Source organism: Chiloscyllium punctatum, chromosome 8 (assembly GCF_047496795.1).
Source record: "Chiloscyllium punctatum isolate Juve2018m chromosome 8, sChiPun1.3, whole genome shotgun sequence".
In the NCBI taxonomy this organism is placed as follows: Eukaryota; Metazoa; Chordata; class Chondrichthyes; order Orectolobiformes; family Hemiscylliidae; genus Chiloscyllium; species Chiloscyllium punctatum.
In genome coordinates this window covers 66,377,467-66,395,004 of record NC_092746.1, presented here as the reverse complement: position 1 = coordinate 66,395,004, position 17,538 = coordinate 66,377,467, and positions in this window count along the sequence as shown.

Sequence of the window (17,538 nt, the reverse complement as noted above, 5' to 3'; positions counted from 1 at the left end):
TGGGATGGATTTCCCTGGCTCTGTGCTTGGGATGGATTTCACTGGTTCTGTGCTTAGGATGTATTTCTCTGGCTCTGTGCTTGGGATGGATTTGACTGGCTCCGTGCTTGGGTTGGATTTCACAGGCTCTGTGCTTGGGATGGATTTCATTGGCTCTGTCCTTGGGAGGGATTTCACTGGCTCTGTGCTTGCGATGGATTTCACTGGCTCTGTGCTTGGTTTGGATTTCACTGGCTCTGTGCTTGGGACGTTTTTCATTGGCTCTGTGCTTGAGATGGATTTCACTGGTTCAGTTTTTGGGATGGACTTTACGGGCTCTGTGCTTGTGATGTATTTCGCAGGCTCTGCGCATTACATGTATTTCACTGGCTCGGTGTTTGGGATAGATTTCACTGGCTCCGTGCTTGGGTGGGATTTCACTGGCTATGTGCTTGGGTGGGATTTCACTGGCTCCGTGTTTGGGAGCGATTTCACTGGCTCCGTGCTTGGGTGGAATTTCATTGGCTCTGTGCTTGGGATGGATTTCACTGGCTCTGTCCTTGGGAGGGATTTCACTGGCTCTGTGCTTAGAAGGGATCTCACTGGCTCTGTGCTTGGGATGGATTTCACTGGCTCCATGTTTGGGTGGGATTTCACTGTCTCTGTGTTTGGGATAGATTTCTCTGGCTCCGTGCTTGGGAGTGATTTCACTGTCTCCATGCTTGGAATGGATTTCACTGGCTCGGTGTTTGTGATGGATCTCACTGGCTCCGTGCTTGGGATGGATCTCACTGGCTCTGAGCTTGGAATCGATTTCACTGGCTCTGTGTTTGGGATGGATTTCACTGGCTGCATGCTTGGGATGGTTTTCACTGGTTCTGTGCTTGGGGTGGATTTCACTGGCTCTTTGTTTGGGATGGATTTCACGGGCTCTGTGCTTGGGAGTGATTTCATTGGCTCCGTGCTTGGGATGGATTTGACAGGCTCAGTGTTTGTCAGGGATTTCACTGGCTATGCGCTTGGGATGGATTTCACGGGCTCTGTCCTTGGTTGGGATTTCACTGGCTCTGTGCTTGGGATAGATTTCACTGGCCTGTGTTTGTGATGGATTTCACTGGCTACGTATCGGGGTGGATTTCACTGTCTCTGTGCTTGGTAGGGATCTCACTGGCTCTGTGCTTTGGTGGATTTCACTGACTCTGTGTTTGGGATGGATTTCACTGTCTATGTGCTTGAGATGGATTTCACTGGCTGTGTGTTTGGGATGGATTTCATGGGCTCTGTGCTTGGGATGGATTTCACTGCCTATGTGTTTGGGATGGATTTCACTGGCTCCGAGCTTGGGAGTGATTTCACTGCCTCCGCGCTTGGGAGGAATTTCACTGGCTCTGCGTTTGGGATGGATTTCACTGCCTCCGAGCTTAGGATGGATTTCACTGGCTCTGTGTTTAGGATGGATTTCACTGGCTCTGTGCTTGGGATGGATTTCACTGGCTCTGTGTTTGGGATGGAGTTCACTGGCTCCGTGCTTAGGATGTATTTCTCTGGCTCTGTGCTTGGGATGGATTTGACTGGCTCCGTGCTTGGGTTGGATTTCACAGGCTCTGTGCTTGGGATGGATTTCATTGGCTCTGTCCTTGGGAGGGATTTCACTGGCTCTGTGCTTGCGATGGATTTCACTGGCTCTGTGCTTGGTTTGGATTTCACTGGCTCTGTGCTTGGGACGTTTTTCATTGGCTCTGTGCTTGAGATGGATTTCACTGGTTCAGTGTTTGGGATGGACTTTACGGGCTCTGTGCTTGTGATGTATTTTGCTGGCTCTGCGCATTACATGTATTTCACTGGCGCTGTGTTTGGGATGGATTTCACTGGCTGCATGCTTGGGATGGTTTTCACCGGCTCTGTGCTTTGGAGGGATTTCACCGGCTCTATGCTTGGGATAGATTTCACCGGCTCTGTGCTTGGGATGGATTTCACTGGCTCCGTGCTTGGGTGGATTTCACTGGCTCTGTGCTTGTGATGGATTTCACTGGCTCTGTGCTTGGTTTGGACTTCACTGGTTCTGTGCTTAGGATAGATTTCACTGGCTCTGTGCTTTGGAGCGATTTCACCTGCTCTGTGCTTGGTTCATTTTTCATTGGCTCTGTGCTTGGGATGGATTTCACTGGCTCCGTGCTTGGGTGGATTTCACTGGCTCTGTGCTTGCGATGGATTTCACTGGCTCTGTGCTTGGTTTGGACTTCACTGGTTCTGTGCTTGGGATAGATTTCACTGGCTCTGTGCTTTGGAGCGATTTCACCTGCTCTGTGCTTGGTTCATTTTTCATTGGCTCTGTGCTTGAGATGGATTTCACTGGCTGTGTGTTTGGGATGGATTTCATGGGCTCTGTGCTTGGGATGGATTTCTCTGGCTCTGTGCTTGGGATAGATTTCACTGGCTCTGTGCTTGGGATGGATTTCACTGCCTCCGTGCTTTCGAGTGATTTCACTGGCTCTGTGCTTGGGTGAATTTCACTGACTCTGCGTTTGGGATGGATTCACTGCCTCCGAGCTTAGGATGGGTTTCACTGGCTCTGTGTTTAGGATGGATTTCACTGGCTCTGTGTTTGGGATGGATTTCACTGGCTCTGTGTTTGGGATGGAGTTCACTGGCAATGTGCTTGAGATGGATTTCACGGTCTCTGTGCTTGGAAGGATTTCACGGGCTCCGTGCTTTGGATGGTTTTCACTGGTTCTATGCTTGGGATGGATTTCACTGGCTCTGTATAGGGGTGGATTTCACTGGCTCTGTACTGGTTAGGGATTTCACTGGCTCTGTATAGGGGTGGATTTCACTGGCTCTATGTTTGTTAGGGATTTCACTGGCTCTGTGCTTGGGATGGATTTCACTGGCTCAGTGCTTGGTTTGGATTTCACTGGCTCTGTGTTTGGGATGGAGTTAACTGGCAATGTGCTTGAGATGGATTTCACGGTCTCTGTGCTTGGAAGGATTTCACGGGCTCCGTGCTTTGGATGGTTTTCACTGGTTCTATGCTTGGGATGGATTTCACTGGCTCTGTATAGGGGTGGATTTCACTGGCTCTGTACTGGTTAGGGATTTCACTGGCTCTGTATAGGGGTGGATTTCACTGGCTCTATGTTTGTTAGGGATTTCACTGGCTCTGTGCTTGGGATGGATTTCACTGGCTCAGTGCTTGGTTTGGATTTCACCGGCTCTGTGCTTGCGATGGATTTCACTGGCTCAGTGCTTGGTTTGGATTTCACTGGTTCTGTGCTTAGGATGTATTTCTCTGGCTCTGTGCTTGGGATGGATTTGACTGGCTCCGTGCTTGGGATGGATTTCACTGGCTCTGTGCTAGTGATGTATTTTACTGGCTCTGTGCTTGGGATGGATTTCACAGGCTCTGTGCTTGCGGTGGCTCCATTCTTGGGATGGATTTCACTGGCTTGGTGTTTGGGATGGATTTCACTGGCTCCGTGCTTGGCAGTGAATTCACTGGCTTTGTGCTTGGGATGGATTTCCCTGGCTCTGTGCTTGGGATGGATTTCACTGGTTCTGTGCTTAGGATGTATTTCTCTGGCTCTGTGCTTGGGATGGATTTGACTGGCTCCGTGCTTGGGTTGGATTTCACAGGCTCTGTGCTTGGGATGGATTTCATTGGCTCTGTCCTTGGGAGGGATTTCACTGGCTCTGTGCTTGCGATGGATTTCACTGGCTCTGTGCTTGGTTTGGATTTCACTGGCTCTGTGCTTGGGACGTTTTTCATTGGCTCTGTGCTTGAGATGGATTTCACTGGTTCAGTTTTTGGGATGGACTTTACGGGCTCTGTGCTTGTGATGTATTTCGCAGGCTCTGCGCATTACATGTATTTCACTGGCTCGGTGTTTGGGATAGATTTCACTGGCTCCGTGCTTGGGTGGGATTTCACTGGCTATGTGCTTGGGTGGGATTTCACTGGCTCCGTGTTTGGGAGCGATTTCACTGGCTCCGTGCTTGGGTGGAATTTCATTGGCTCTGTGCTTGGGATGGATTTCACTGGCTCTGTCCTTGGGAGGGATTTCACTGGCTCTGTGCTTAGAAGGGATCTCACTGGCTCTGTGCTTGGGATGGATTTCACTGGCTCCATGTTTGGGTGGGATTTCACTGTCTCTGTGTTTGGGATAGATTTCTCTGGCTCCGTGCTTGGGAGTGATTTCACTGTCTCCATGCTTGGAATGGATTTCACTGGCTCGGTGTTTGTGATGGATCTCACTGACTCCGTGCTTGGGATGGATCTCACTGGCTCTGAGCTTGGAATCGATTTCACTGGCTCTGTGTTTGGGATGGATTTCACTGGCTGCATGCTTGGGATGGTTTTCACTGGTTCTGTGCTTGGGGTGGATTTCACTGCCTCCGTGCTTTAGATTGATTTCACTGGCTCTGTGCTTGGGTGGATTTCACTGGCTCTGTGGTTGGGATGGATTTCACTGCCTATGTGTTTGGGATAGATTTCACTGGCTCCGAGCTTGGAAGTGATTTCACTGCCTCCGCGCTTGGGAGGAATTTCACTGGCTCTGCGTTTGGGATGGATTTCACTGCCTCCGAGCTTAGGATGGATTTCACTGGCTCTGTGTTTAGGATGGATTTCACTGGCTCTGTGCTTGGGATGGGTTTCACTGGCTCTGTGTTTGGGATGGAGTTCACTGGCTCCGTGCTTAGGATGTATTTCTCTGGCTCTGTGCTTGGGATGGATTTGACTGGCTCCGTGCTTGGGTTGGATTTCACAGGCTCTGTGCTTGGGATGGATTTCATTGGCTCTGTCCTTGGGAGGGATTTCACTGGCTCTGTGCTTGCGATGGATTTCACTGGCTCTGTGCTTGGTTTGGATTTCACTGGCTCTGTGCTTGGGACGTTTTTCATTGTCTCTTTGCTTGAGATGGATTTCACTGGTTCAGTGTTTGGGATGGACTTTACGGGCTCTGTGCTTGTGAAGTATTTTGCTGGCTCTGCGCATTACATGTATTTCACTGGCTCTGTGTTTGGGATGGATTTCACTGGCTGCATGCTTGGGATGGTTTTCACTGGTTCTGTGCTTGGGGTGTATTTCACTGGCTCTTTGTTTGGGATGGATTTCACGAGCTCTGTGCTTGGGAGGGATTTCATTGGCTCCGTGCTTGGGATGGATTTGACAGGCTCAGTGTTTGTCAGGGATTTCACTGGCTATGCGCTTGGGATGGATTTCACGGGCTCTGTCCTTGGTTGGGATTTCACTGGCTCTGTGCTTGGGATAGATTTCACTGGCCTGTGTTTGTGATGGATTTCACTGGCTATGTATTGGGGTGGATTTCACTGTCTCTGTGCTTGGTAGGGATCTCACTGGCTCTGTGCTTTGGTGGATTTCACTGCCTCTGTGTTTGGGATGGATTTCACTGGCTATGTGCTTGAGATGGATTTCACTGGCTGTGTGTTTGGGATGGATTTCATGGGCTCTGTGTTTGGGATGGATTTCACTGGCTCTGTGCTTGGGATAGATTTGACTGCCTCTGTGTTTGGGATGGATTTCACTGCCTCCGTGCTTTCGATTGATTACACTGGCTCTGTGCTTGTGTGGATTTCACTGGCTCTGTGGTTGGGATGGATTTCACTGCCTATGTGTTTGGGATGGATTTCACTGGCTCCGAGCTTGGGAGTGATTTCACTGCCTCCGCGCTTGGGAGGAATTTCACTGGCTCTGCGTTTGGGATGGATTTCACTGGCTCTGTGCTTGGGATGGATTTCACTGGCTCTGTGTTTAGGATGGATTTCACTGGCTCTGTGTTTGGGATGGATTTCACTGGCTCTGTGCTTGGGATGGATTTCACTGGCTCTGTGTTTGGGATGGAGTTCACTGGCAATGTGCTTGAGATGGATTTCACGGTCTCTGTGCTTGGAAGGATTTCACGGGCTCCGTGCTTTGGATGGTTTTCACTGGTTCTATGCTTGGGATGGATTTCACTGGCTCTGTATAGGGGTGGATTTCACTGGCTCTGTACTGGTTAGGGATTTCACTGGCTCTGTATAGGGGTTGATTTCACTGGCTCTATGTTTGTTAGGGATTTCACTGGCTCTGTGCTTGGGATGGATTTCACTGGTTCCGTGCTTGGTTTGGATTTCACCGGCTCTGTGCTTGCGATGGATTTCACTGGCTCAGTGCTTGGTTTGGATTTCACTGGTTCTGTGCTTGGGATAGATTTCACTGGCTCTGTGCTTGGGATGGATTTGACTGGCTCCGTGCTTGGGATGGATTTCACTGGCTCTGTGCTTGGGATAGATTTCACTGCCTTTGTGTTTGGGATGGATTTCACAGGCTCTGTGCTTGCGGTGGCTCCATTCTTGGGATGGATTTCACTGGCTTGGTGTTTGGGATGGATTTCACTGGCTCAGTGCTTGGTTTGGATTTCACTGGTTCTGTGCTTGGGATAGATTTCACTGGCTCTGTGCTTGGGATGGATTTGACTGGCTCCGTGCTTGGGATGGATTTCACCGGCTCTGTGCTTGCGATGTATTTTACTGGCTCTGTGCTTGGGATGGATTTCACAGGCTCTGTGCTTGCGGTGGCTCCATTCTTGGGATGGATTTCACCGGCTTGGTGTTTGGGATGGATTTCACTGGCTCCGTGCTTGGCAGTGAATTCACTGGCTTTGTGCTTGGGATGGATTTCACTGGCTCCTTTCTTGGTATGGATTTCACTGGCTCCGTGCTTGGGATGGATTTCACTGCCTCTTTGTTTTGCATGGATTTCATTGGCTCTGTGCATGTGATGGGTTTCACTGGCACTGTGTTTGGGATGGATTTGACGGGCTCTGCACTTGGGATGGATTTCACTAGCTCCGTGCTTGCGATGCATTTCACGGTCTCTGTGCTTGGGTTGGTTTTCACTGGTTCTGTGTTTGGGACAGATTTCACTGGATCTGTGCTTGAGATACATTTCACTGGCTCTTTGCTAGAGATGGATTTCTCTGGCTCTGTGCTTGGGACAGATTTCACTGGCTCCATGCTTGGGATGGATTTCACTGGCTCTGTGCATGGGATGGATTTCACTGGCTCCGTGCTTGGCAGTGAATTCACTGGCTTTGTGCTTGGGATGGATTTCCCTGGCTCTGTGCTTGGGATGCATTTCACAGGCTCTGTGCTTGGGATGGGATTCACTGGCTCTGTGTTAGGGTGTCTCCATTCTTGGGATTGATTTCACTGGCTTGGTGTTTGGGATGGATTTCACTGGCTCCGTGCTTGGCAGTGAATTCACTGGCTTTGTGCTTGGGATGGATTTCCCTGGCTCTGTGCTTGGGATGCATTTCACAGGCTCTGTGCTTGGGATGGATTTCCCTGGCTCTGTGCTTGGGATGCATTTCACAGGCTCTGTGCTTGGGATGGGATTCACTGGCTCTGTGTTCGGGTGTCTCCATTCTTGGGATTGATTTCACTGGCTTGGTGTTTGGGATGGATTTCACTGGCTCCGTGCTTGGCAGTGAATTCACTGGCTCTGTGCTTGGGATGGATTTCAATGCCTCTGTGTTTTGCATGGATTTCACTGGCTCTGTACTTGAGATGGATTTCACTGGCTCTGTGCTTGGGATGGTTTTCACTGGTTCTGTGAGTGGGATGGACTTCACTGGCTCTGTATTGGGGTGGATTTTACTGGCTCTGTCCTTGGAAGGGATTTCACTGGCTCCGTTCTTGGGATAGATTTCACTGGCTCTGTGCTTGTGATGGATTTCACCTGCTCTGTGTATTGGATGTATTTCATTGGCTCTGTGCTTGGAATGGATTTCACTGGCTCTGTGCTTGGTTTGGATTTCACTGATTCTGTGCTTGGGATAGATTTCACTGGCTCTGTGCTTGAGATGGATTTCACTGGCTCTGTGTTTGGGATGGATTTCATGGGTTCTGTGCTTACGAGGGATTTCTCTGGCTCTGTGCTTGGGATGGATTTGTCTGGCTCCGTGCTTGGGATGGATTTCACTGGCTTTGTGCTTGGGATGGTTTTCACTGGTTCTGTGCTTGGGATGGACTTCACTGGCTCTGTATTGGGGTGGATTTTACTGGCTCTGTCCTTGGAAGGGATTTCACTGGCTCCGTTCTTGGGATAGATTTCACTGGCTCCGTGGTTCTGATGGATTTCACTGGCTCTGTGTTTGGGATGGATTTCATGGGTTCTGTGCTTGGGATGGATATCACTGCCTCTGTGTTTTGCATGGATTTCACTGGCTCTGTGTTTGGGATGGATTTCACTGGCTCCATGCTTGGTAGTGATTTCACTGGCTCCATGCTTGGGTGGTTTTCACTGGTCTGTGCTTGTGATGGATTTCTCTGGCTCTGTGCTTGGTTTGGATTTCACTGGTTCTGTGCTTGGGATAGATTTCACTGGCTCCGTGCTTGGGATGGATTTCTCTGGCTCTGTGTTTGGGCTGGATTTCACTGGCTCCATATTTGGGATGGATTTGACTGCCTCTGTGTTTTGCATGGATTTCACAGGCTCTGTGTTTGGGATGGATTTCACTGGCTCCATTCTTGGGAGGGATTTCACTAGCTTGGTGTTTGGGACGGATTTCACTGGCTCTGTGCATGGGATGGATTTAACTGGCTCCATTCTTGGAATGGATTTCACTGGCTCTGTGCTTGGGATTGATTTCACTGGCTCTGAGCTTGGGAGTGATTTCACTGCCTCTGTGTTTGGGATGGATTGCACTGGCTCCGAGCTTAGGAAGGATTTCACTGGCTTTGTGTTCGAGATGGATTTCACTTGCTCTGTGTTTGGGATGGATTTCACTGGCTCTGTGTTTGGGATGGATTTCACAGGCTCTGTGCTTGGGATAGATTTCACAGGCTCTGTGCTTGGGAGGGTTTTCATTGGCTATGTATTGTGGTGGATCTCACTGTCTCTGTGCTTTGGTGGATTTCACTGCCTCTGTGTTTGGGATGGATTTCACTGGCTCTGTGCTTGGGATAGATTTCACTGCCTCTGTGTTTGGGATGGATTTCACTGCCTCCGTGCTTTAGATTGATTTCACTGGCTCTGTGCTTGTGTGGATTTCACTGGCTCTGTGGTTGGGATGGATTTCACTGGCTCTGTGCTTGGGATGGATTTCACTGGCTCTGTGTTTGGGATGGAGTTCACTGGCAATGTGCTTGAGATGGATTTCACGGTCTCTGTGCTTGGAAGGATTTCACGGGCTCCGTGCTTTACATGGTTTTCACTGGTTCTATGCTTGGGATGGATTTCACTGGCTCTGTATAAGGGTGGATTTCACTGGCTCTGTACTGGTTAGGGATTTCACTGGCTCTGTATAGGGGTTGATTTCACTGGCTCTATGTTTGTTAGGGATTTCACTGGCTCTGTGCTTGGGATGGATTTCACTGGTTCCGTGCTTGGTTTGGATTTCACCGGCTCTGTGCTTGCGATGGATTTCACTGGCTCAGTGCTTGGTTTGGATTTCACTGGTTTTGTGCTTGGGATAGATTTCACTGGCTCTGTGCTTGTTTTGGATTTCACTGGCTCTGTGCTTAAGATGTATTTCTCTGGCTCTGTGCTTGGGATGGATTTGACTGGCTCCGTGCTTGGGATGGATTTCACTGGCTCTGTGCTAGTGATGTATTTTACTGGCTATGTGCTTGGGATGGATTTCACAGGCTCTGTGCTTGGAGTGGCTCCATTCTTGGGATGGATTTCACTGGCTTGGTGTTTGGGATGGATTTCACTGGCTCCGTGCTTGGCAGTGAATTCACTGGCTTTGTGCTTGGGATGGATTTCACTGCCTCTCTGTTTTGCATGGATTTCATTGGCTCTGTGCTTGTGAAGGGTTTCACTGGCTCTGTGTTTGGGATTGATTTGACGGGCTCTGCACTTGGGATGGATTTCACTAGCTCCGTGCTTGGGATGCATTTCACAGGCTCTGTGCTTGGGATGGGATTCACTGACTCTGTGTTGGGGTGGCTCCATTCTTGGGATGGATTTCACTGGCTTGGTGTTTGGGATGGATTTCACTGGCTCCGTGCTTGGCAGTGAATTCACTGGCTTTGTGCTTGGGATGGATTTCCCTGGCTCTGTGCTTGGGATGGATTTCACTGGCTCTTTTCTTGGTATGGATTTCACTGGCTCTGTGCTTGAGATGGATTTCACGGTCTCTGTGCTTGGGATGGATTTCACTGGCTCCATGCTTGGGATGGTTCTCACTGGTTCTGTGTTTGGGATGGATTTCACTGGATCGGTGCTTGAGATGGATTTCACTGGCTCTTTGCTTGAGATGGATTTCACTGGCTCTGTGTTTGTGATGGGTTTCACTGGTTCCATGCTTGGGACAGATTTCACTGGCTCTGTGCTTGGGATAGATTTCACTGCCTCTGTGTTTGGGATGGATTTCACTGACTCCGTGCTTTAGAGTGATTTCACTGGCTCTGTGCTTGGGTGGATTTCACTGGCTCTGTGGTTGGGATAGATTTCACTGCCTATGTGTTTGGGATGGATTTCACTGGCTCTGTGTTTAGGATGGATTTCACTGGCTCTGTGCTTGGGATGGATTTCACTGGCTCTGTGTTTGGGATGGAGTTCACTGGCAATGTGCTTGAGATGGATTTCACGGTCTCTGTGCTTGGAAGGATTTCACGGGCTCCGTGCTTTGGATGGTTTTCACTGGTTCTATGCTTGGGATGGATTTCACTGGCTCTGTATAGGGGTGGATTTCACTGGCTCTGTACTGGTTAGGGATTTCCCTGCTCTGTATAGGGGTTGATTTCACTGGCTCTATGTATGTTAGGGATTTCACTGGCTCTGTGCTTGGGATGGATTTCACTGGTTCCGTGCTTGGTTTGGATTTCACCGGCTCTGTGCTTGCGATGGATTTCACTGGCTCAGTGCTTGGTTTGGATTTCACTGGTTTTGTGCTTGGGATAGATTTCACTGGCTCTGTGCTTGTTTTGGATTTCACTGGTTCTGTGCTTAGGATGTATTTCTCTGGCTCTGTGCTTGGGATGGATTTGACTGGCTCCGTGCTTGGGATGGATTTCACTGGCTCTGTGCTAGTGATGTATTTTACTGGCTCTGTGCTTGGGATGGATTTCACAGGGTCTGTGCTTGGGGTGGCTCCATTCTTGGGATGGATTTCACTGGCTTGGTGTTTGGGATGGATTTCACTGGCTCCGTGCTTGGCAATGAATTCACTGGGTTTGTGCTTGGTATGGACTTCATTGGCTCTGTATTGGGGTGGATTATACTGGCTCTGTCCTTGGAAGGGATTTCACTGGCTCCGTGCTTGGGATAGATTTCACTGGCTCCATGCTTGTGATTGATTTCACCTGCTCTGTGCTTGGGATGTATTTCATTGGCTCTGTGCTTGGAATGGATTTCACTGGTTCTGTGCTTGGGATGGAATTGACTGCCTCTGTGTTTTGCATGGATTTCACAGGCTCTGTGTTTGGGATGGATTTCACTGGCTCCATTCTTGGGAGGGATTTCACTAGCTTGGTGTTTGGGACGGATTTCACTGGCTCTGTGCATGGGATGGATTTAACTGGCTCCATTCTTGTAATGGATTTCACTGGCTCTGTGTTTGGGATGGATTGCACTGGCTCCGAGCTTAGGAAGGATTTCACTGGCTTTGTGTTCGGGATGGATTTCACTTGCTCTGTGTTTGTGATGGATTTCACAGGCTCTCTGCTTGGTTGGGATTTCACTGGCTCCGTGCTTGGGATGGATTTCACTGTATCTGTGTTTTGCATGGATTTCACTGGCTCTGTGTTTGAATGGATTTCACTGGTTCTGTGCTTGGGATGGATTTCACTGGCTCTGTATTGGGGTGGATTTTACTGGCTCTGTGTTTGGGATGGATTTCACTGGCTCCGTGCTTGGTAGTGATTTCATTGGCTCCGTGTTTGGGTGGAATTCACTGGTCTGTGCTTGTGATGGATTTCTCTGGCTCTGTGCTTGGTTTGGATTTGACTGGTTCTGTGCTTGGGATAGATTTGAGTGGCTCTGTGTTTGTGATGGATTTCAATGGTTCTGTGCTTGGGATAGATTTCACTGGCTCCGTGCTTGGGATGGATTTCTCTGGCTCTGTGTTTGGGATGGAATTCACTGGCTCCATATTTGGGACGGATTTGACTGGCTCCGTGCTTGGGATGGATTTGAATGCCTCTGTGTTTTGCATGGATTTCACAGGCTCTGTGTTTGGGATGGATTTCACTGGCTCCATTCTTGGGAGGGATTTCACTAGCTTGGTGTTTGGGACGGATTTCACTGGCTCTGTGCATGGGATGGATTTAACTGGCTCCATTCTTGGAATGGATTTCACTGGCTCTGTGTTTGGGATGGATTGCACTGATCCGAGCTTAGGAAGGATTTCACTGGCTTTGTGTTCGAGATGGATTTCACTGGCTCTGTGTTTGGGATGTATTCCGCAGGCTCTGTGTTTGGGATGTGTTCCACAGGCTCTGTGTTTGGGATGTGTTCCGCAGGCTCTGTGTTTGGGATGTATTCCGCAGGCTCTGTGTTTGGGATGTGTTCCGCAGGCTCTGTGTTTGGGATGTGTTCTGCAGGCTCTGTGTTTGGGATGTATTCCACAGGCTCTGTGTTTGGGATGTGTTCCGCAGGCTCTGTGTTTGGGATGGATTCCGCAGGCTCTGTGTTTGGGATGTATTCCGCAGGCTCTGTGTTTGGGATGTATTCCGCAGGCTCTGTGTTTGGGATGTGTTCCACAGGCTCTGTGTTTGGGATGTATTCCGCAGGCTCTGTGTTTGGGATGTGTTCCACAGGCTCTGTGTTTGGGATGTATTCCGCAGGCTCTGTGTTTGGGATGTGTTCCGCAGGCTCTGTGTTTGGGATGTATTCCGCAGGCTCTGTGTTTGGGATGTGTTCCGCAGGCTCTGTGTTTGGGATGGATTCCGCAGGCTCTGTGTTTGGGATGTATTCCGCAGGCTCTGTGTTTGGGATGGATTCCGCAGGCTCTGTGTTTGGGATGGATTCCGCAGGCTCTGTGTTTGGGATGTGTTCCGCAGGCTCTGTGTTTGGGATGTGTTCCGCAGGCTCTGTGTTTGGGATGGATTCCGCAGGCTCTGTGTTTGGGATGTGTTCCGCAGGCTCTGTGTTTGGGATGTATTCCGCAGGCTCTGTGTTTGGGATGTGTTCCGCAGGCTCTGTGTTTGGGATGTATTCCGCAGGCTCTGTGTTTGGGATGTATTCCGCAGGCTCTGTGTTTGGGATGTGTTCCGCAGGCTCTGTGTTTGGGATGTGTTCCGCAGGCTCTGTGTTTGGGATGTATTCCGCAGGCTCTGTGTTTGGGATGGATTCCGCAGGCTCTGTGTTTGGGATGGATTCCGCAGGCTCTGTGTTTGGGATGTGTTCCACAGGCTCTGTGTTTGGGATGTATTCCGCAGGCTCTGTGTTTGGGATGTGTTCCGCAGGCTCTGTGTTTGGGATGTATTCCGCAGGCTCTGTGTTTGGGATGTGTTCCGCAGGCTCTGTGTTTGGGATGGATTCCGCAGGCTCTGTGTTTGGGATGTATTCCGCAGGCTCTGTGTTTGGGATGTGTTCCGCAGGCTCTGTGTTTGGGATGGATTCCGCAGGCTCTGTGTTTGGGATGTATTCCGCAGGCTCTGTGTTTGGGATGTGTTCCGCAGGCTCTGTGTTTGGGATGTATTCCGCAGGCTCTGTGTTTGGGATGTGTTCCGCAGGCTCTGTGTTTGGGATGTATTCCGCAGGCTCTGTGTTTGGGATGTGTTCCGCAGGCTCTGTGTTTGGGATGTATTCCGCAGGCTCTGTGTTTGGGATGTATTCCGCAGGCTCTGTGTTTGGGATGTGTTCCGCAGGCTCTGTGTTTGGGATGTATTCCGCAGGCTCTGTGTTTGGGATGGATTCCGCAGGCTCTGTGTGGAAAGGTTTGGAGATTGGGAAGGGCCATGAAGTGGTGAGGGGAAGCTGTCCATGGGGTTCATGTCGTCTTCTCACTATCATTCCACATTGCCAGCAGTGGGAATGGTGAAGGATGACCTTTGAAATGGACAACAGCTTTGTTGGTCACTACATACTTGCCTGACCCTTGTCAAATATGGCTGGGGATCACACTTACAGCTGGGTCAGTGTCACTGTCGCCTACCTATCTGTTGGCTGATCCCCATTGTGAATATAATATTCATCCTCCTGACACTGATCCAGACTGTTTACAATGTTGATGTCATGTTTGCCTTTGAATGGGCGGCACGGTGGCACAGTGGGCGGCACAATGGCACAGTGGTTAGCACTGCTGCCTCACAGCGCCAGAGACCCGGGTTCAATTCCCGCCTCAGGTGACTGACTGTGTGGAGTTTGCACATTCTCTTCGTGACTGCATGGGTTTCCTCCGGATGTTCTGGTTTCCTCCCACAGTCCAAAAATGTGCAGGTTAGATGAATTGGCCATGCTAAATTGCCCATAGTGTTAGGTGAAGGGGTGAATGTAGGAGAATGGAGTCTGGGTGGGTTGCGCTTTGGTGGGTTGGTGTGGACTTGTTGGGCCGAAGGGCCTGTTTCCACACTGTATCTAATCTAATCTAATCTAAACACCTAACTATACCATTACAAGACCACAAATCTCTACCTCTGCAACATCACTCTAATCTACCCCTGCCTGATCTCTCTTATGTTGAAATCCTTGTTCATGTCTTTGTTGTGACTTTACGTGACCATTCGAGTCTTGTTCTGGCTGGCCTCCAAAATTCATAAACTTAGGTGAAACACAATTCTGCCAAGTGCTAACGTACAGCAACTGTCACTCACCGAACACCCTGAGCTCACAGGTCTGCACTGGCTCCTGGATGTACAACACCTCAGTTTTAAATTTGCTTCCAAATTCCTTCATGGACTCGCTTCAAACCTACAACCCTGTCAGAGGTCTGCACTCCTCTAATTCTGGGCTCTTAAACATTCTTCATTTTAATCACTTCACTCAGTGATATTCCTTCAGCTGCTAAAGCTCTAAGCTTTGAAATTTTCTCCCTAGACCTTACGGCTTTTTGCCATCATTTACTTTTTCAAGATGCTCCTTAAAACCTACTACCTTGTGGTGAGCTTTTCTGCGTTTGTTTTGATAACATCCCTGTGAAGTGCCCTGGAGTTTTACATCAAATGGCCCATTTAACCGAATGTTAAATCGTCGTGAGGAACATGATTTTGATGGACTGGGGTGGACAAAGTTTAAAAATCACAGGTTATAGTTCAACAGGTTTATTTGGAAGCACTAGCTTTCAAAGTGCTGTTCCTTCATCGGTGGTTGTGAAGCAGGACCAAGAGACACAGAATCTATAGCAAAAGATTACAGTCTCATGCAACTGAAATGATATATTGAACACTTCTAATAGATTGTTAAGTCTTTCATCTTTTAGAGTGGGTTTGCTGGGTTCGGTGCATTAATATGTAAATCCCAGAGCTTCTTTTAAGTCACATTCTCAAGATAACTTAAGATTTAAAGAATTTGTATTTGCAGAATTATATTTGCAGTTACATTCTATTTTGCCCAAAGAATGCAGAACCTGCAGGTAGTTAGTGCAGGCAGTGAATCCATGTAATATTTGTAAATTCCACTTTGGAAATAGAACAGTCTGCCTCAAGATTGGGATACAGACAGACTCGAACCTCACACCTTTTAGGCATTGTCTGAGCTGCGACATCACTTCTTGTTATAAAACCTTGAGAATGTGACGTAAAAGAAGTTCTGGGATTTACATCAACCTATCACCTGATGCTGTGTGATTTTTAACGATTGTGAAGAAGCAGAAGTTGATTATCTGAATAGTAACGATGAGTGTAATAATTTTGCACTGAGAGATACAAGCATGTGTAAAATGCAGGAAAAAGATCTGAATTGGATTACTCATAACAATTCTTCTCACAAAAATGACAAGGTGTAGGTCATGCCAAATGCACGTACGAGAATCAGTTTTCTTCCCTCCTCCTTCACTGAGGAGGTGGCATTTCCCAGGCACAAAGCAGAGGAAAAGGGATGGACAACAAATGAGTCAAATCACTGTCCCACCATTTTGCCCCTGGAATTCCTGGGGCTTTCCCATGATAAGCAACTGGGGCCTGCACCTGCAGTCAATACAGGGCCATACATCGGCATTTTAATTTTAACAGATGCTGCCTGACCTGCGGAGTGTTTCCAGCATTTTCTGTTTTTGTTTCAGAAAGTCGAATTTATTCTGTTTACTCAGATGTGAAAGTTATTCTGTTTTAGTTAGTTTAAAGGTTCAGAGTTGGAGTTCATGTTTCAGTCTCTGGGTAGGAATAAAATGACACAACTTTTTCCAACTGTAATGTATTAACCACACACTATTAACATTTTAACAACCATTTAGGGAGTAACAGGTTCTTTATTGCAGGAAATAAGAGAGGAGGTTATTTTGAAATGATTTAAACGTCATGAAGATTGCAGCTGTGTTTTTCCACATTACCTCTGGGTTTTTTCACAGCCCCCGCGTTGTAAGTTTTGAAGAGATTGTTTACACAGACGTTCAGATACATTGCTCACCATAGTTCACGTCCATACTCTGGTATCTCAGTCTTCTCTCAAATGTTTTCAGAGTTCCACTCTTAAAACCATTGTACTGATTGGACAAAAGAAATCATGGTTACATCATACAAGAAGAACAATCAAGATCTCTGTTCAACATTTTATTGTTTATTTATTATCAATGTTATTAACTGTCTCTTGCTATCTTCCAATGTGATTCAGTTTCAATAAACTCCCCCCATTTTAATTCAGAATCTTCATAAAATTGTTTTGGTTCTGGGAGACCTCAATTATACTTTAATTGCTGTTTTGAAGGCAATGGTCTTTTTGGAACAAAACCAGAAAGTGCTGGAGAGACTCAGCAGGCCTGGCAGCATCTGTAGAGAAAATCACAGAGTTGACATTGTTTTTTGTCTCTACAGGTGCAGCTGGCATATTGTGTTTCTTCAGTGCTTTGGTTTTATTTCAGATTTCCAGAATCCATGGGGGTTTTTTTTGTTTTATTTCAGTCTTTTATTTTTTGGAAATGGGTCAGAGCAACATTCATTTTCAATATGCTGCGAGCGAGGTGATACAAGTGTTAAAGAAGAACATAAGGGGGGAAGAAACAAAGGCCTATTGAGCCTGCTGTTCCCTTCAACAAAATGATGGTGGATCTTTTATTTTAGCTTACTGCACTTTCTCATAAGCTTTTGTTTACTTAGTGGCTAACAAGCTATCAGGAAAAGACAGGATAGACAAAGATAAACCATTTCCACTGATTGGAGATTCTAGAACCATCGTGGGGCATGGTTTGTGATTTAGGCCCAGGCCATTCAGGAGAATTCTGAGGAAGTATTTCTACACAGAAAAGATGATAGAGGTCTGGAACTCTCTTCAAAAAAGGCAGTGAATGCAAGGTCAGTTGTTTATTTTAAATATGAGATAGATAACCTTTTGCCAAGCAAAGGTATCAAGGTATATGGGCCAAAAGCTGTTGTATGGAGTTAGGCCACAGAACAGCCATGATCTCAGTGAATGGTGCAGCAGGTTAGAATGGCTGAATGGCCTACTCCTGTTCCTAA